Source organism: Schistocerca nitens, chromosome 3 (assembly GCF_023898315.1).
Source record: "Schistocerca nitens isolate TAMUIC-IGC-003100 chromosome 3, iqSchNite1.1, whole genome shotgun sequence".
Classification (NCBI taxonomy): Eukaryota; Metazoa; Arthropoda; class Insecta; order Orthoptera; family Acrididae; genus Schistocerca; species Schistocerca nitens.
The window spans coordinates 568,398,922-568,415,741 of NC_064616.1; the positions used below are offsets into that span (position 1 = coordinate 568,398,922).

General features: G+C 40.5%; 1 protein-coding gene across 2 annotated transcripts in view; it reads left to right on the top strand.

Moving 5' to 3' along the window:
* The window catches only part of LOC126248475 (transforming growth factor-beta receptor-associated protein 1-like), a 145,941-nt gene that overhangs the window by 80,812 nt on the left and 48,309 nt on the right, over nucleotides 1-16,820 (top strand). The window lies entirely within an intron of this gene.

Genomic DNA, 16,820 nt, shown 5'->3' on the forward strand with positions numbered 1-16,820 from the left:
TACGCGTAAAGCTGAAATACTAAACACCTTTTTCCAAAGCTGTTTCACAGAGGAAGACCACACTGCAGTTCCTTCTCTAAATCCTCGCACAAACGAAAAAATGGCTGACATCGAAATAAGTGTCCAAGGAATAGAAAAGCAACTGGAATCACTCAACAGAGGAAAGTCCACTGGACCTGACGGGGGATACCAATTCGATTCTACACAGAATACGCGAAAGAACTTGCCCCCGTTCTAACAGCTGTGTACCGCAAGTCTCTAGAGGAACGGAAGGTTCCAAATGATTGGAAAAGAGCACAGGTAGGCCCAGTCTTCAAGAAGGGTCGTCGAGCAGATGCGCAAAACTATAGACCTATATCTCTGACGTCGATCTGTTGTAGAATTTTAGAACATGGTTTTTGCTCGCGTATCATGTTGTTTTTGGAAACCCAGAATCTACTCTGTAGGAATCAACATGGATTCCGGAAACAGCGATCGTGTGAGACCCAACTCACTTTATTTGTTCATGAGACCCAGAAAATATTAGATACAGGCTCCCAAGTAGATGCTATTTTCCTTGACTTCCGGAAGGCGTTCGATACAGTTCCGCACTGTCGCCTGATAAAGTAAGAGCCTACGGAATATCAGACCAGCTGTGTGGCTGGATTGAAGAGTTTTTAGCAAACAGAACACAGCATGGTGTTATCAATGGAGAGACGTCTAGAGACGTTAAAGTAACCTCTGGCGTGCCACAGAGGAGTGTTATGATACCACTGCTTTTCACAATATATATAAATGACCTAGTAGATAGTGTCAGAAGTTCCATGCGGCTTTTCGCGGATGATGCTGTAGTATACAGAGAAGTTGCAGCATTAGAAAATTGTAGCGAAATGCAGGAAGATCTGCAGGGGATAGGCACTAGGTGCAGGGAGTGGCAACTGACCCTTAACATAGATAAATGTAATGTATTGCGAATACATAGAAAGAAGGATCCTTTATTGTATGATTACATGATAGCAGAACAAACACTGGTAGCAGTTACTTCTGTAAAATATCTGGTAGTATGCGTGCGGAACGATTTGAAGTGGAATGATCATATAAAATTAATTGTTGGTAAGGCGGGTATCAGATTGAGATTCATTGGGAGAGTCCTTAGAAAATGTAGTCCATCAACAAAGGAGGTGGCTTACAAAACACTCGTTCGACCTATACTTGAGTATTGCTCATCAGTGTGGGATCCGTACGAGATCAGGTTGACGGAGGAGATAGAGAAGATCCAAACAAGAGCGGCGCGTTTTGTCACAGGGTTATTTGGTAACCATGATAGCGTTAAGAGATGTTTAGCAAACTCAAGTGGCAGACTCTGCAAGAGAGGCGCTCTGCATCGCGGTGTAGCTTGCTCGCCAGGATTCGAGAGGGTGCGTTTCTGGATGAGGTATCGAATATATTGCTTCCCCCTACTTATACCTTCCGAGGAGATCACGAATGTAAAATTAGAGAGATTCGAGCGCGCACGGAGGCTTTCAGACAGTCGTTGTTCCCGCGAACCATACGCACCTGGAACAGAAAAGGGAGATAATGACAGTGCCACGTAAAGTGCCCTCCGCCACACACCATTGGGTGGCTTGCGGAGTATAAATGTAGATGTAGATGTAAATGTAAAACAGGACAGGTGGTGATCTGTGGTGGAACTAAAATTAGACTTCAATGCTGGGTAGAGTATAGGTGTGTCTGAACACACAGTGCACTGAACACTCCTAACGATGGGCCTCTGCAGCTGATGACCCATGCATGTGCCAATGTTAACACCACAAGATCTGCGACTATGACTGAAATTGACACATGACCATCGGCACTGGGCATTGGCGCAGTGGCAGAGTGTTGTGTGGTCTGATGACTCCAGATACCTTCTTCATCATGCTGATGGGAGGGTGCGAATCCATCGTATTCAAGGGGAACAGCTCCTTGGCACCTATACTGTGGTATGGAGACAAGCTGTTGGTGGCTTCATTATGCTCGGGGGAACATTCACATGGGCATTCATGGGTACAGTGAAGGTCGTGCAGGGCATCATGATGGCCAAGGAGTTTTGTACATTGGTTGCAGACCATGTACATCCCTTCATGACAATTATGTTCCCTGATAGCAGTGGCATGGTTCAACAAGATAATGCACCATGTCACAAGGCCAGGAATGTGACAGAGTGGTTCGAGTAACACAGTGGTAAGTTCCAGTTGATGTGCTGGCCCACCAACTCTCCAGATCTGAACCCAATAGAACACATCTGCTATGTGATTGAAATCGGCATCAGAGCTCATCCCCCCCCCCCCTTCCCCCTTTCCCCAGAATGTACTGGAATTAGATGACTCGTGTGTGTGTGTGTGTGTGTGTGTGTGTGTGTGTGTGTGTGTGTGTGTAGACCTTCAGAGACCTATTAAGGCCTCATTGTTTCCATGCCATGAAGTGTCACTGTTGTTATCTGTGCTGAAGATGGACAACTATTAGGTAGGTAGTCATAAATTTTGGATGATCAGTGCATATTGCCAAGCACATTGTTGTGTTTCAATCGGTTGCACATCTGTTGAGCTGCTGCTTATTCAGGAAGCAAATTTGTTGTATTAATGTATACTATGAGGCAACAAATGCAGCGTCTTTGTCTGATGACACTGATCTTTTCACAAGACTGTCTAAGTTTGATTGAATGGATGATACTTGTTATAACAAGTGCAGTTGGTGTCGGAAATGTAAATCGCTAGGATATAAAATGAGAAAGCATACAACCTCGCGTTACAATGTAATGGAGTGCCAGCATATTTCATTATTGACGTGTGAACATAGGTGATTGTGGACTTTGGGAAACTGGAGAGATTGAGGGAGACCTGTTGTATGGCTAGAATATTCACTTGATGTAATGTCCCATGATTTCTTTCTTTGGGGGGGGGGGGGGGGGGGGAGAGGAGAGTTGCATTTCGAGAGTATGGTGTACATTAATACAATTGACAATGTAGCTGAACTCACTGTCTGAATCAGCTGTGCATTTCAAGAAGTGAAACAGAATCCTACCATGCCCAACAGTTAGACTGTCATTGCTGCAAAGGGATCAGGTGTGTAATGAGGATCAGGGCCGCCTATTTGAACATGTGTGTAATAAAATCTAATTTGTGTTCAGTTGCTGATGCTTAATTTCAGTTCCTTACTTGACATGACATATGATGATGTATAAAAAGTGGGTTAAAAGAATGTGTTCCTTAACAATAAATGATCTACTGTATGTGACTTGATGTTCCTCAAACTTCGCTGGAGATATCCTGACAAATGCTGGATTTACACAATATAGGAGACAGTTGAATTCATTACAGAAGAGATCACTTAATTTCTGAAGTTGGTTCACTGCACTTATTGTGGTCTAATCGAGGACACATTGAAATAATACAGGAGATTTTGTTTGTAGTTAGGCAGTTCATGTATTTTTAATATTTGAAAGATGGTTATGACCATTACAGTCTGCCTAAGATGTTCCTTGTACTTGGATGAATGTCTGCATTGAGGGACCACCAACTAATTCAGAAGAAAAAACAGTATGTTAAATTTTTTTGGCTGGTGTAGCTAGATGGTCTGTATCATGGAGCAATTTCCACATATAAGTGTGATATTAAACCCTAATTGTCATTATTTGTTTCATTGTGAAATATAGAGTGATGTAAACTGAAACATACAGTAAGATGCAGCTGTTGCTAGAGCCTGAGATATGTCTTCTGGTGTAGATGACATCAGTTGCTGCAGATTATGTGAAAAAATTGTTGGTGTTAATTTGCTATGAAAAGAAAATTTAGCAACATAGTCTGTCACTAAGGTGACAAAAGCCATGGGTTACACCTAGATCATGTTGGAACTGCTTTTGCCCAGTGTAGTGCAGCAACTCAATGTGGCATGGAGTCAACAAATAGTTGGAAGTCCCCTGCAGAAATATTGTCATGCTGCATCTATAGCCAGTCATAACTGCGAAAGTGTTGCCACTACAGGAATATCATGCATGAACTGAGCCCTCAATTATCCCCATAAATTTTGATGGGATTCATGTTGGGTGATCAGGGTGAACAAATCATTGACTCAAATTGTCCAGAATGTTCCTCAAGCCAGTTGGGAACAGTTGTGGCCCAGTGACATGAGATCATTGTTCAGAAACATGATGTCTATGAATAATTGCAAATGGTCTCCAAGTTGCTGAACATAAGTATTACCAGTCAACGATTGGTTCATTTGGATCAGAGGACTCAGTCCATCTCATGTAAACAACCCCCCCACCCCCCACACACACACACCATTATGGAGCCATCAACTGCTTGTACAGTGTCTTGTTGACAACTTGGGTCCATGACATTGTGGGATCTTTGCGACACTCGAACTCTATCATCAGCTCTTACCAACTGAAATCGGAACTCATATGACCATGCCACAGTTTGCAAGTCATCTAGGGTCCAACTGATACAGTCATGAGCCCAGGAGAGATGCAGCAGTCAATGTTGTGCTGTTAGCAAAGAAACTCATGTCAGTCATCTACTGCCATAGCCCATTAATGCCAAATTTCGGTGCACTGTCCTGACGAATATGTTCGTCATATGTCTGACATTGATTTCTATAGTTTTTTCATGCACCATTGCTTGTCTATTCGCACTGACAACTTTACACAAACGCTGCTACTCTTGGTCATTAAGTGAAGGCTGCTGGCCACTGCGTTGTCCATGGTGAAGGATAATGCCTGAAATTTGATATTCTCGGCACACTTTGTAAACTGTGAATGTTGGAATATTGAATTCCCAGATAATTTCTGAAGTGAAATGCCCCATGCATCTAGCTCCAACTACCTTTCTGCATTCAGAGTCTGTTAATTCCCACTGTGCAGCCATAATTATATTGGAAACCTTTTCACTTGGATCACCTGAGTACAAATGACAGATCCGCCAATCCTCTGCCCTCTTATAGCTTTTGTATGCACTTCTACCACCACCTGTATTGTGCATATCGCTATCCTGTGACTTTTGTCACCTTAGTGTATAGTGTCTGTGAATAGGAGGTACAATAATTACCAAAGAGAGACCAAGGAGAAAATGGATTCTGTGCACATTGGTGAGAACACATTTTATGTAGGGAGCTGAGTATGATGGTAAATGGGTATGAATGTTTCCAGTTTCTTGTCAAAACATTGTTCTTAGCATTGAACTATAGAAGTCTGATTAACTGAATTTTAGTTGACATATGGAAACAAGGACAATCAAAGTTGACTATGTGATGAGACAAGTATTCCACAATGACCACAGATATGAGGAAATATTTGTATCTATGTGCGATTGTAAGTGCGGTGCTTGTTCAGAAGGGTTTTTGTGTCAGTTACATCGCCAGATATGGAACTTAAAATAATAGTAAGTTTCCTTTAAACACAAAGTATATACTATTGAAGAGTGACTTGCTTAAGAAAAGTGAGGTTAACTCTGATGTTAGAAACATCCACTAAAAAAATCCTAGAGGATATTTGCATGAAACCGAAAGAGAATTTTCAACTGTTTTATGTAATTTGACACAAAGTTTAAGCTTAAACACATCTATCAGGTAGATAGAAAACTACTGGGATAGCTTTACAGTTTAAATTCCATTGTGAATTTAGAGGACAAAAATGAAGAGAGATTTGTTATATGTGGAAAGGGTGTACAAGGTGTTTGAGAAGGCAGTTCCATCATTTATATGTCACACATGTTTTTATCACATCAGTATCGAATCCTGTTTGGGGAATTAAGAGAAGTAGCAAACATATCAAGTTATTAAACTTTTCTCCTCCTCCTCCTCCTCCTCCTCCTCCACCTCCTCTTCCTCTTCATCTTAATCTTTTGTGGCTTTACAGCTCCTTGTAAGATTTGGCTTCTTAAACAGTTTCCCACCATTTATGTCAGCCCATTGTAAGAGCTCTGAAATTTCTGTAACCCATTTTCCAGAGATCCTCAACGACTTCATCCTTGAATTTGATCCTTGGCTGACCAGACCATCTCTGTCCTCCTGGACCTTTCTGGGTACTTCAGCATCACCGATCTGGGCTATATGCCCAGCCCACCTCATTATGGATGATTTCACTATTCTTCTGGTATGTGGGCATTTGTAAATGATGTACAACTCATGAGTGTACCTTTTCATCCATATTTCTTTTTCACAAATTGGGCCATTGATGCTTCGAAGAATCTCTCTTTCGAACGTGTGCAGTATTTTGATGTCGTTTGCAGTTGGGTCCAAGTTACAGAGGCATATGGAAGCACTGGTCTTATAAGAGTTTTGTAGGTGAGTAACTTGGAAGTACAGGTCAGGAGCCTTGATGATAAGAATCTTGTTAGAGTAAAATATTAGTCTCTGTTTGATTTTGTAGGCAGTGTCATATGAATAGGTGACTGTTGAACACAGATACTTGAACTGCTCAACTAACTCAAATGTATAGTTTTCCACTGTTATTGAGACTGATATGTTCCCCTTGTGTACCTCTCTGGCACCCATGTATATTGTGTTCTGCTGGTTGATGTTTAATCCAGTGTTCCTACTATCCCATTCAAGGGCAATAAAAGTCTCTTATATTGCCTTTTGGGTTCTTCCCACTATATCTATATCATCTGTGTAAGTGAGCATTTGCTCTGATTTATGGGAGATTATCCCTCAGCTCAAAATGTTTGCATCTCTCACCATCTTCTCCAGGGCAGCATTAAAAAGGAAACAGGCCAGTGCGTCACCTTGCTGTACCCTGTTTTCGATGTTCAGTGTATCTGAGACAACATTCTTCCAGTTCTCATGCTACTTTGTGCCTCGCTCATTGTCAGTCTCACTAGCCTCACTGTTTTGCTGGGGATTCCCAATTCAGCCAGGGCATGATATAATTGCTCTCTATCTATATTATCATATGTAGCTTTAATGTCTATAAAGAGCTGATCTGTGCCAATCCCGAATTTGATCATCTTCTCTAGGATTTACTTTAGAGTATAGATATTATATACAGTTGACTTTCAATGGAGAAATCCACACTGATATGTCTCTATCTCTCTCTGAATTGTAGGAGGAAATAGTCAAATACTATATTGGAGAAGAATTCTTCATACTCCAAGTTAAGTAATGTGATCCCCCAACAGTTACGCATTCTAACTGATCTCCTTTCTTATACATGGGACATATTATTCCTTCTTTCCATTGCTGAGGCATTTTCTCCTCTTCCCATACTGAAGTAGCCATCTTTAAGAAGATCCATTCTAATTTGCTACCTACTTGGTGTCCTGCTGTGATGCAGTCTGTTCCTGCTCTCATGTTGTTTTTCAGTTTCTCATGGCAGTTCTTATTCCTCATAGGTTTGGTGGATCTATGCCATAAGCATCTTTTTCTCCATGTACCCCTGTTGGGCTTCTTGATGCTAGTATTCTGGAATGAGCAGTTTGTCAAAGTGTTGGAACCATCTTTCACATATTACTTTCCACTCACTTAAACATTTTCATCTTTTATCAGGCTTGTTTTACAACCAAAAGGTTTCATACTACATTTACTTCTCTGTAAAACTTTGTTGCCTCATCCTTATTCCTCAGAAACTATATTTCTTCTCTGGGGAGTCTTCTTTCCAGTCCTCCAATTTTCTTTGTAATCTTCCACATCTTTCATACACTGTGATTGGTGCCTTGTTTGTTTCTTCCATTACTATTCTGCATTTGGCATTGAACTATGAGGGTCTTGTGTACCTTGCTTCACTTCCTAGCATTTCATTTGCTGATGCCTTGTATGTGTCTATAATTATTCTCCGTTGGTATTTGATTTTACTGCATTCTCCACCATTTCTGAGTATCTGTGTTATCCTCTTATAGTACTCTTCTCTAATTTCAGCTGACTGTTCTTTCCCCAGTTGAGCATTTAGGTCAAAAGCTGTTATTTTAATGGTGTATTCTGGACAGCCATTGTATGAACTTCCCAAAAGTTCTTTCTCTTCTTCTTTGGATTCTTCTATTTGATGCATGGATGTTAATTGTAATTAAATTTTCACTTACCACTTCAGTCTACATACATAAAATCTATCTGTGTGAGACCAATAAAGTCTTCAGAGATACGATTTTATGTATGTAGATTAATGTGGTGAGTGAAAATTTGTAGTAAGGCTGGGAATCGAGCCTGGGTCTTCTGCTTACTAGGCAGGTGGCAACTAAGCCACCTTGGCACAGCAGTTCAAACAACTGCATGGATTACCCTGGCATGCCTTGCTCCTCGATCCTAATTCTTACTGCCACCCCAGTCACTGCCACCTTGCCCCTAGTAAGCAGGAGACCTGAGTTTGATTCCTGGCCTTGGTACAAATTTTTGCTCACTGCTTAAGTCTATATTCGTAAAAACATATCTGTATGTGACCAGTAAAGTCTCTGAAACTGGAACATTTCATTTATGTAAGTAACAGCATCTGGGTTTCAGGCTGGATCCACCGTTTACATTTGATGCGGAGGTACTATTCCAGAACATGGAGAGCCTCGGCAGTTCTGTTCGTGTGTAAGGGGAATTTAAAGTAGACTGGTGTGGCACTGAGAATGTGGATCGAGGATGGAGGCGTGCCAGAGTAATCTGTGCAGTTGTGGGAACCGCTGTGCCAAAGATGGCTTAGAGGCTAATGCACCTGCTTAGTAAGCAGGAGATCCGTGTTTGACTCATGGACTTGGTACAAATTTTCACTCGCTGCTTCGGTCTGTATACGTAAAACTGATTACCAAATGTTTTTGTTGTTGTTGGACCATGAAACATGTGCCATATATAAATCTGACTTACACTTTGTGTGCCTTTTTTTTTCTTCCCCAAGTCATTTGTCCATTGCTGTCAGTCCTTTCCATGCTTCGTCTATCTTCCTTAATCTGTCAGGCTTTCCTCTGTTGAGGTTTCACAACAGATTTTTTTGCAAATCAGGTTGTTAGCCCTATGTCCAACTTCTGCCACAGGACGGGGGTGATTTTTAATCACGGTATTCTTCCCTTAGCCTCTGGAGAACAAACCACAGAATCTAAAATGCATCAGCTTGTCTCTTTATTAACCCCAGCTGCCTTTCTAAAGTACTTCTTTCCCACCAAAGCTGCCATTGGGATCTTCACCTTGTTCCTGGCTAGGGGCCCTTATAAGGTATTATCATGCAGGCCAGTTGATCCAAGGTTTTTTGACACGGTGTTACTCCACTAGCTCCTTCTTCCCCACTCCTTGCAGGTCCTCAGGCTTGCCACGCGTTTACCAGAGTTCTTAAATTTTTCACAGTCATCATCGTGTTAACTCATTTGTGTCAGATTAATTTTGGAGGCTGCTGATGTGTTTACATGATTGGTGAAAGAACTCTTGCTTACTGACTCGCTCTTCATGTTAAGTTTTTACAGTTAATTCAAGTCTTGGTTTTTGTGGTGACTACTGTGGTGTGTCGCAGAAGAAAATATACAGACAAGAATATCGCTTTGCTGTATCTATCAGTAGCTGGATGTCAGCACATATGTTGGAACCCAGGAGAGAAATAAGTGAAGCCACAATGAGGATGGGTCACCTTTGGAAGATAACACGACACAAAGCAATAGCCAAGCTAAACACGGCTGACTGATGGTGGATGGAACACAGACAAGGACAAGATCAAAGCAACCTATGTAAGAACAAGATGTAAAGGGAAAACCTTCACCACAACAATGTCAACAGGCCAAGAAAAAAAAGAGAAACAATCCAAATATCCAAATCGTGGCCAGAGGGGGGGGGGGGGGGGAGAGAGAGAGAGAGAGAGAGAGAGAGAGAGAGCGAGAGCGAAAGTGCCAGGCAAGGTTGTTATCAAATAACCTGTAATACAGTGATGATAGTAATGACAATATGAGACATGAGTATGGAAATGATTGACCATTAGCAGGACAGTTGTATTTATACCGGCTGCGAGAAACACTGTTGGCTGGTTTATACATGTGGTGAGATGTGTGGTATGCTCACTGTGCGAGCACAGTGCTGCTGCAATACTATGCCATCTGACAGCCTCCTAGGTCCATTTCCTACCACGGAGCCGAATGCCAGACCTTTTTATGATAATTAGCAGTGAATCTATCGTTTCTTAATATGCTGAAGTTTGTGGAGATCAGTTAGCTTTTTTAAGGTTTGATTCCACAGTAAGTAGAAATTATTTCAAATGCTACATTACTTCTACTTGCACTAAATATTTTGTCAATAATAGTGTTTATTTGTTCTAGTATTGGTCAGTTTTGGCTGTAGAGCAATTACCAAGTTGATTTGACTGTACGAGATCATGAATACAAGTCATGTGGAAATCTCATGTTGATTGTAAATAATCATGGACCCACTCATGCAGGTGAAGGATAGGATCCTATCTTTAGAACTTCTTTTCATCTTCGATTTTGGATTTGAAAAGTTCATCTGAATATGTAGAGATTGAGATCCAGGAATGTTTACATGGTTCTTTTGAAAGCCCATTAGGTGGAAAAAATTAGTTTTCAAAAATCACACACAGTCATGAGTGATAGGTACACACAAAAAGAGGCTAAACAGAAAACTACTGTGATTATATCATTTCCAATTAATAACTTCAGTTATTAAGTACGTTGCATGCAGTAACATAAACCCAGACACCTTGAAAGTTAGTTTTAGTTTTTTCATGTTCTGTGAATCATATTCATGACAAATCATCATTACACAGAATGTATCAATAGGTTCATAAATAAAATATGTTTTCTCTGTGAAAGCATGACTACATGCTGGCCGTTTACAGAACTAGATTTCTCGCTTTCAAAATTTGAGACACACAACCCAACCACATGTATAGAGATTAGACAAAACTATGGCTGGCCGCGGTGGTCTCGCGGTTCTAGGCGCGCAGTGCGGAACCGTGCGACTGCTACGGTCGCAGGTTCGAATCCTGCCTCGGGCATGGATGTGTGTGATGTCCTTAGGTTAGTTAGGTTTAAGTAGTTCTAAGTTCTAGGGGACTGATAACCACAGCAGTTGAGTCCCATAGTGCTCAGAGCCATTTTTGAACAAAACTATGAAAACGCTGTGAGAAATGCGTGCCTGAACATAAATGAAATGCTATTCAAGCCTGCATATTGTGCTGTTGTATTTGACCATGAAATGCACCTGTGGAATGTATTAGTCATGGTCGGAATAGTGTTGTATGTAGTTGTGAGTGGATTATATTGGAGCTAAGTGAACTAGAATGTGGACAAATTGTTACTGCTCATATGGTGGGTGCTTTCATAACAAAGATAGCCAATGTGTTTGGCATTTCAAGAAGCATCATGTTAAAGGTTTATACTGCATACAGAGAAAGCAGAACAACATAATCTGCCAAGTCACAATGCAGACATAAGTGTGTGTTGCTTGACTGTAATGGACGATTGTTGAAGAGGATAGTGACAGAAAATCTCCATAAGTTAGGAATTGCAAGGTGAGCTGGAATTCCAAAATGACATATCAGCTATGGAAGTGCCCATCACAGGAAAACATATGGAAGCCATAACACCTGGACTATGGAGCACTGGATAAAAGTCATTTGTTTGGATGAGTCTTGTTTCACACTGTTTCCAATTTCTGGCTGAGTTTATGTCTGGTGTAGGTTGCCCCAAGCGTGCAGTGCAGACTGCTTGCTGCCAAGAGTGAAACATGGTTTGTGTTTAGTGATGACTTTGGCAGTCGTATTATAGCATTCCTTGGGCTCCATGGTTATCCTGCAAGGTCACATTACTGCCAAGGATTATGTGACCATTTTGCCTGATCAGGTCCATCCCATGGTACAATATGTGTTCCAAGATGAGTGGGCCCCTGCTCACACAACTGTCATCATCCAGAACTGGTTATGTCAGCACAAAGACACCACAGTCACCAGATATCAATAACATTGAGCTTTTGTGGTCTACTTAGGCAGGAAGGTTGCACAGTCACTATCTGCGTCCATCATTGCTGCCTGAACTTGCCACTATTTTGCTGGTAGAATGGTATAAGAAATACAGAATGTGTGTTTATCCATTCTGAGACAACAGGAAGCTGTTTTCATTGCCAACAGTTTTCTTGGATTGTATAAGGCATGGTAATGTGTTGTGTATTTGATCTTTCCATATCTTTATCCACCCCTCGTGTACTATCTACTCATAAATTAGTATATGGAATAGAAGGAGGTGTCAAACAGAAATGATTTGAATTTGTTTTTAAAACTTTCATTATATTCCAGTACCTTTAATGAACTAGTGAGTTGATCAAATGTTTTTATGGCTGCATACTTTGCTTCTTTATGTGCAAGAGTGAGATTATGTTGTGTTTGTTATATTTAACTTGAAGGAAGACAACTTGTGAGTGAAGATTGTATTTGCAAAACCTTTATTTACAATGACTGGTTTTGCTAAAACAGAGTTACCGTCATCTGATCTTGGTACAGGTTAATGCAAGCACCCAGTTAGATCTATAAATGTACTCCATATCTTAATTAGCTGGATAGTTGATGTAAGATGCGTTGGCATATCCAAGTTGAAACCAGTATTTATAATATGTTTTGCCAAGTGCATCTGTCCCATATTACAAGCCACAGAGTACACCACTGATACAAGAGCACTGTTGAACAGTTCAGCGGTGCTCTTGTATGAACCACAGAGCATATCTGTTATACTGTATTTATGTATGCCACATTTGCTTTTTTTTTCCTTTTCTTTCTTTCTTTCTTTTTTTTTTTTTTTTTTCAAATAATGCCTAATTCTTCACGACACTTTCATAAAAGATTAAAGTATTGTGAGGCTGTTGTTAGAATGCCAGAGTTTTTAAACAGTTGCCCACATGAAGTTCGAGGATGGACAGTAGATATTATCCTTACAGCATGCTTCCATGTAACGCGTACTGTGGAAGTGCCCCACACGATTTGTCCGTATCTCCTCAAAGAATGAAATAATGCAAAGCAGCCCAATTTTCTGCTGGTTTCATCACCAAAACCAGCAATTACACATAGAGCAAATGTTGCTGAACTTAAGTGTTTGAGAATACCTATAATATGTGATTTCCAGTTCAAATTATGATCAGTATGCACACCCGTAAATTTTGAACATTCTGTTTCAAACATGTCTTCAAAAATTTCATGTGTTATCTGTTCTGTTGGGTGTGATTATGATGCTTGTATCATAAGCAAGGAGCAAAATTCTGCTTTATCACTGTGAGATGGGAGGTCATTTATATATAGCAAGACCAAAACTGAACCTTTGAATTGCCAGTTATAAGTTGCCCCCACTCAGAAGAAGATTCATCATGAGAGCTGAGGTAGCTATGTAACATGCCCCTCTGCTTCATATTAGTTAACCAAATGAGGTGATGCAGTAGCTAGCACACTGGACATGCATTTGAGAGGACAATGGTTCAAATCCGTGTCTGGCCACGCAGATGTAGTTTTTACATTATTTCCGTAAATCACTTAGGGCAAATGCTGGCATACTTCCTGTGAAAGGGCATGGCTGATTTCCTTCCCCATCCAGCCCTAATCTGAGCTTGTGCTCCATCTCTAATGGCCTTGTCAACGGGATGTTAAACACGGATCTTCCTTCTTCCTTTCCTATCAGCTGAATATAAAGTGAAAGACTTACACATTATACCTTGAAAGTTATGAGCTTTTAAGTTTCTTTGAAAGAATGTTGTGATTTGCACAGTAAAATACATTAGACAAATCACAAAAAATCACTGTAGGTGAATCTTGTCATGTAGATATTTTAATAAATATTCAGTGAAAATCTGGAAGGAAAGTTTAGTGGAGAGGCTGTTCTTTATATCAAATTGCGACTGACTCAGCTTATTATATTTGAAGATATGCCCAACTATACTTAAAGACATTATCTTTTCTAAAATTTTTGAGAAGGAAGTTAATAATTATATGGTTGATTGGTTATTAATATCTGTCCTTACAACCTTTCTGAAGAGAGGGATCTTATAATGGCATACTTTACTCTGTGTGTAAATATACCCTGTGAAAGTGATGCATTAAATTTATGATTGTTAACCCTTGAGTGGGTTGCGCAGTGTACTTTCTACACATATAAAGAATAGCTATCTTTATGTTACCAAGGTAAATGTTTATGAGCATAATCACAGTTTAATTAAAAATGATAAAATAAACTTTGTTATATGAGCTAAATCACTGTTTAATTAAGCAGTAATAAAATTAACTTTTGCTGTATCACTCTCTTGCCACATACATGTTACCTTGGGGCATTAAACAATATAATTGCATCAGATACCTGCCAAATGCTTATTTGATTACTAATTGTCTCACAGACAACTACCTCATTGTGGGACTGCGCTGCTAGCCCAGAATCTGGGTCATTTTCTTGCGCAGATTGTAAATGTTTTCTCACCTAACTCACTGTTTCTTTTATATTACTGCTGCTCACTTGGACATATGACAAGACAGCTTATCACTGTGTTAGCTGAAGCAATGATGAGAGAATAGGTACGGGCTCACATTGTCGAACAACATCAGTACAGTACAAGACAATGTTATTTGAGGTTGGCACCATTTATACATCGGCGTGCCCACTAGAGTATTAAAGTGGCTTGTTACAAGTTTGGTGTTGTGGACCATTTGGTCATTACCTTTAATTCAAAGAAAACTATGGTAATTACTTAATGAAAATTCAGAAACATAGCAAATACTAAATTAATTATGCTACAGTGATACAAAAACATTCTATGTGATGCAATTGGGCAACTGGGGAACATTCTGCTTTTCTTGTGCTGGGCTGTGATGCAGTCTTGATAGTTGAACAGTCTAAAATCAGCCTAATGGCACTGCATTGATTATGTTTGAAGAAGTGAACGTTCTTAAACTTCAGGAATGATAAAATATTTAGACTACATATTATTGACATTTCCACTGGTTTTATCATTGGTAGACATTGATAGCTGTGCACCAATGCACACTAAGATATCACCACTTACTTGTGACCTTACATAAGTAGAATTGTATTTTTGCTTTGTTCAGTTGAACCATAATACCCACAATATGTGTTATGTTATATAATATCATTATACATTTAGTTGGCTGTAAGTATTAAACAAAAGTAAATGTGGAAAATTTACATCCAAATAAAGGAGAAATTATATCACTTGTGCAGCTGCGGACTCCAGTTTAAAGAAATTGGTAAAAAATCTCTCATAGTTTTTTTGGGAATGATTCCATGTTGTTTTATTGAAATAATCAATGTAATCAATACCAACAAAGAAAAATTTTTTGTTAGATATTTTTTGAGGAATTCTGTCTCTCTCCCTGTCCTCCCTCCCCCCACCCCATCTCCCCCCCCCATCTGCCCCCCCTCTCCCGGCTCTCACTGTCTTTCAAACAAATTGATCAAGTAAAATGATTTTGTGGCCAAGATGATTTCAGAGGAGTGGGCTTCAAATCTCAGTATGGCCATCCAGATTTAGCTTTTCCATCATTAATATAAAATGATAAAAGGGATGGCCAGGATGGTTCCTTTGAAAAGGATACAGCCAATTTCCTTCCCCGCCCTGATCTGATCCAATTTTGTGCTCAGTCTCTAATGGCCTTGTCATCACGTGAAAGATAAACTTCTATCTTTCTTTTTCTTTGACACATTAAAAAATTGTGAACACGATACCTTTTGGGTGTTGTATGTTTGAGACCTGTCTATATAGGCTTGTTTGTGTTTAATATTCAACAACAGAAATGCATCAGTTCTATTAGTTTGTAGCAATTGTCCACTGTAAATAATCTATTATGAAAACACAGAATTCTTCCGTAATAATTACATCTTTATCTCATAACACAGGTTAATATTGGAACCATAATGTTTTGTCTGGTGGCACATTGTTTTCCAAGGGCACAAGCACTTGAACTTGATTAAGTTATTCCAGTGAATCCATTAGCAGTGTAGGAGAGGGAGAAGACAGCACACTTTGCAGCGAATTTTATTGTCCCTCATTTGCAGCATGACAAGACTGTTAAGGACTGGTTTGTTTGCACCCTTAGTCTTACATCAGGCACATGTTACATTTACTGTATTGCGTAACATTATGTTCCCTCATATTTATAATAAAAATACACTCCTGGAAATTGAAATAAGAACACCGTGAATTCATTGTCCCAGGAAGGGGAAACTTTATTGACACATTCCTGGGGTCAGATACATCACATGATCACACTGACAGAACCACAGGCACATACACAGGCAACAGAGCATGCACAATGTCGGCACTAGTACAGTGTATATCCACCTTTCGCAGCAATGCAGGCTGCTATTCTCCCATGGAGACGATCGTAGAGATGCTGGATGTAGTCCTGTGGAATGGCTTGCCATGCCATTTCCACCTGGTGCCTCAGTTGGACCAGCATTCGTGCTGGACGTGCAGACCGCGTGAGACGACGCTTCATCCAGTCCCAAACATGCTCAATGGGGGACAGATCCGGAGATCTTGCTGGCCAGGGTGGTTGACTTACACCTTCTAGAGCACGTTGGGTGGCACGGGATACATGCGGACGTGCATTGTCCTGTTGGAAAAAGCAAGTTCCCTTGCCGGTCTAGGAATGGTAGAACGATGGGTTCGATGACGGTTTGGATGTACCGTGCACTATTCAGTGTCCCCTCGACGATCACCAGTGGTGTACGGCCAGTGTAGGAGATTGCTCCCCACACCATGATGCCGGGTGTTGGCCCTGTGTGCCTCGGTCGTATGCAGTCCTGATTGTGGCGCTCACCTGCACTGCGCCAAACACGCATACGACCATCATTGGCACCAAGGCAGAAGCGACTCTCATCGCTGAAGACGACACGTCTCCATTCGTC